The sequence below is a fragment of the Triticum aestivum genome, chromosome 5A, assembly GCF_018294505.1.
Source record: "Triticum aestivum cultivar Chinese Spring chromosome 5A, IWGSC CS RefSeq v2.1, whole genome shotgun sequence".
Classification (NCBI taxonomy): Eukaryota; Viridiplantae; Streptophyta; class Magnoliopsida; order Poales; family Poaceae; genus Triticum; species Triticum aestivum.
In genome coordinates, this window is record NC_057806.1 from 178,360,339 (window position 1) to 178,364,805 (window position 4,467).

Here is a 4,467-nt window from a genome sequence, read left to right on the forward strand (position 1 = left end):
GAGACAACCTTTAAAACCGTTTTCAATGCTCATTCACCCACAAGAAATCCGGAGAAGTAGGAACGACTGCCCAACAATCCAGGCGTGCGTGGGATGTGGAACTGCCCCCAAAATACCGCATGATGGCCACGTACTACTCAGATGTGAATCGCCAGGGGCACCTGAGTAATAGCGCAGTGCCGCCCCTGCGCCTATAAATTCACACTTACCGCGGTCATTATCTCCTTCTTCCACCCTCGCACGAACCCTAGCGCCACCACTAGCTCTCGACGACGTCGGCGACAAAGCGCTTCACTGCCGCAACCTCTTCGACGCCGTCTTCACGCCGATCGTGGACATCGTCCTCTCCGCCGTCGCCGTAGGTGTCTTCCGTCGCCAAGTTAGGGCACGGAGGATTGAACTGCTCGGCATCATCTCCCACTCCATCTAGCAGTTCCAAGTGTGGTAAATAAAACTTCTTTTTACAGCCCTTGTTGATCTCATGGTTCTATCACTTTCTACCATAAGAAGTTTCTCTTCACACAAGTTAGATCTTTCAATCTGCATCTCATAACATGCCTAGTATATTCACTTGTGCTTCATGAAGTAGTTAGATTCCTCACTTGTACTGATCTGTGGGTTCGTACAAATCTGGAACCAACTTCTTTTCTATGAGTGAATGTCTTCGCACGATGAGGTCAATGTCTTCTGAACTGATTTATCTACAAAATCTTTTGAGAATGCATATGACCTCTTCCCCTTCCCTCGCACCTTAATGTTGTCACAGGTACATGTCCGTGGGAGAATCCTTTGGTTCTCATAGTCTGCATTCATTTGCAGAATTCTTACAGCATCACATAAATTCTCCTGAAGCCAGTTCCTGTTGGTCCAGCAAGAAAAAGCCTTTGAAGCCTTTGAACGTCTTGAAGCCTTTCAAGTTAAAGTTTATGGCTTTAGAAATAGCAGCAAGAAAGGGGGGCAGACAGCGACGTGGAGGAACATCCAACGATCTGTCTGATGAACTGGCAGAAATGTATAAAACAGATCCTGAAGAGAATTATGGTCAGCGCAAGACCCGAATCCAATGGATTCGACGCTATTGGGCAGAACAATGGTTCAAGTACCGCTTCACAACCCAAGAGTATGCTGAGAAGAGTGCCATCAAAAGACCGTGGGGAGACATCTTATTCAAGAACCTTGTACCCAGGACCAGAGATGAAGCCATTGCTCAAGGCTTCTACCCATGCATGGTCCGAGGACCACAGCCTGCTGAAGCACATCCGTCGTCACTACTCTGGTGTCGTGACGACAATCTGTTCAAGCGCAACTTCCAGTTTGCCCAGAACTCAGCGAAGCAGAACAAGAAGAAGTTGGGGTTAGACTTCAACCCTGGTCCCTCCGCACCAAGGGCAGATGGCACACGCGACACAGAACCCAATATCATCGGTCCGTATGTCAACCTTGAGAGCCTCATCACCCGCATCTTAGTCCAAGGGACTGCCGTGAATGACCCTCCAGCTGACTCTGAGTCTGATGAAGCTCCTGCTGTACTGAAGCCAAAGCAGTCGAAGAAGCCAAAAGCTTCAAAGCCGGCCCCTTCGCCAAAAATCTCAAGGGCGAAGCCATTGGCAACTGCACCTCCTGAAGACAGTGTGCAGTCTGAAGACGTCTCCCGCGTCTCCAAGCCCTAGAAGGCCAAGATGCCTCAGCCACACACCAGCAAGGAGCTCACAGCTGCTGCCATTCTGCGCAGCGAAGCCATTGATCTGTCAAGTGATGAAGATCTTGGAGATGACGCTCTCGAGCAGCTCATCAAGAGCAAAGAAGAAGCTGAAATCTTCAACAATTTGCCTCTCTTTGATGTCGCCATCATCCACAACTTCATCGACGAATGGTTTGCTACACCAAACATCAGCTTCAAAGATCTGCAGCTGCCCGTTGGCCTCAGCATCGCCTTCCAAGGCGCTATTGCTTCAGAACTTGCAATTGCCCAGCGCATTCTTGAACTGAAGCAGAAAATTGATCATGAAAAGGCTCGGTTCAAGAAGCATATGGCCAAGCTCAGCGTGCAAGAAGTAAAGAGCTTCAAGATCATGTTGCACGAACTAAAGGAAAACTTTTTGAAGAAGCATGCAGAAGCTCAAGGTTCGCGGGAGCGAATGAAGACTCTGGCAGACAGATGTGTGCAGGCCTACAATGAGGCCGAGAAGCGCAAGGCACTTGGGCGTCCTGGCATCGACCCCAGGATGGCCGCGAAGAAGTAGAAGAAGCCTGCTATGGCTGAACCAGAGGCCCCAAGGAAAGAAGCAGTTCCAATTGTCTTCCCAACTACAACGACTGGCTCGAAGCCAAAGAGCCGGTCAACCGCTTCAGAGATCAAGAAGACGCGAACTGCAGAGGCTGAAGCCAGGAAGCGGAAACATTCTGAAGCCTCTCCTTCTGCCCCCACTCAGAAGAAGCGAAAGATCAAGAAAGCTCGGGCTGCTCCCACAGAGCCCTTGAGGGTTGAACCCCTTTCTGTCGTCTATCCTGACGCAGAACAACAACTGACAGTTCATGAGCCTGCTTCCACAGAGGCTCCTGAAGCTGAAGACATACCAGCAGCCGACCCCATCGCTGCTGAAGACATTGGTCATCAGGACAATGTACAAGATGATGTAGCCCTTCCTCAGTATGACAACAGCGAAATCATCAGCATTGGTCGTCCTCTGACGCCAATTGCACAAGATGCGTCATGGGCGGATCGCCCGCAAGAGGAAGAAGACTATGAGGCCCAGCCCACTCCAACCCCATAGGCATCGTCTGCATTCCGCAGGCTTTGCAAAGGTCCAAGGCCTCAAGTCTATGCTGAAGACATTCCGGCTGCATCAGCCGCAGAAGAAGCACCACAAGAGCCCACTCCTCTGCTCCACCAAGAAGCAGTTCTCCAGGAGAACGTGCTTGTGACCGACCCTCTAGCTAGTCAAGCGGAGGCTGAAAATATTGAGGCTGCCACAACCAACACTGAAGCCAATGTGGAGCCCTCCCCACCAAAAGCTTTAGAAGACAGCGAAGCTACTGATCCAGACACTTCTGTTCCTGAGTCTGCTGCAGGTCCTCAATTTGATTACCATGTTGAGCACAGGCCTCATGTCCAGAAGCCAGTCCTAAGGCTGCCGAGGTTCCCAGGTCCTGCATCAGCACCTGCCTCCTTTAACATCAATAGCTTCAAGGCAGATAATACGTTATTGAATAGCTCCAAGAACCCCTATTCAACGGAAAGGATTTCATCAGATAGGTTCTGGAGCTATCCTCAGCGCAGCTACTATTCATGCATCCTATACAACCAAGGTTGCATTTTCCCGCACAAGCGCCTTGATGTTGAAGCCATTGCTGGTCTGCCCTGTTTAGAGGAAGCGTTGGATTGCTTCAAGCAAGTGGGTCTGCTGTAGTTTGTAACTGATGAAGAGCACTGGAATGAAGAGCTTCTGCTGCAGTTCTATGCCACCCTCCACATCAAAGGATACAACAGAGATCCGAAGACTTGGGCTCTGGATTGGATGACGTGCAATGTCCATCATGAAGCCAATGCATTTGATATCATTGAGCTCACCGGCCTGCCCACTCCTGGCGAATTCTTCGAGGAAGGCTGTCCACTACACACCGAAGCTCTTGAGAGCATATTCCAGAGGCCTGAACCGAATATGAGTCAGATGCTCTCCATGATGAAGCCATTGCCCCACGATGCTCCTTATCCAACAGAGTTCTTCATTGAAGACTTTGAGTACCTGCCCAGAACCATCTATCACATTATCCGGCGGACTCTCTGGCCTATCAAAGGGCACTCTCCAAATGCCAAGATCGAGGGTGCAATGAAGACTCTGATATTTTGTATCCTTCATGGCAAATGCTTCAACGCACAGGACTTCTTCATACGCCAACTTGCTGCATCAGGCTCATATTTACTTGGTTTGAAGTTCTATGCTCCTTGGGTAATGAGACTGATCAAGCTTCACTCTGCAATCTCATATCAGCCCTCAGCCCGCAACCATCGAATCTTCTTGCCAGATGTGGATACCTCTGCTGAAGCTATATATCCTGAGCCTGCCAAGCAACCTTTGAGTCTTCAGAATGCAGAACACCAGAGCTTCACTCAAAACGTTGAAGGTGTTGAAGCCATCTCCAGGGTGTATCCTTTGGCTGGCACTACACGTGCACCACACCCTGCTTCAACTGAAGCCACTGACAGTGCCACTGCTTCAAGACCCAAGAAGCGCACTCGTGTTCTCAACGACTGAGAGCTTCTTGTGGCCCTTCATCAAAAGCAGGATAGGCATCATGACTGGTTGAAGAGACAGATGAAAAGCCTCTTGGTGGATGTAAATCGTATCCGAAATCTTGCCACCAAGAATGCTTTCGTTACCCATGAAACCTGTCATCGTACATGGAAAGGGCTATCAATGATATGTACTGAAGCTGAACTTGAAGAGGATGGCTTCACTGAGCGAT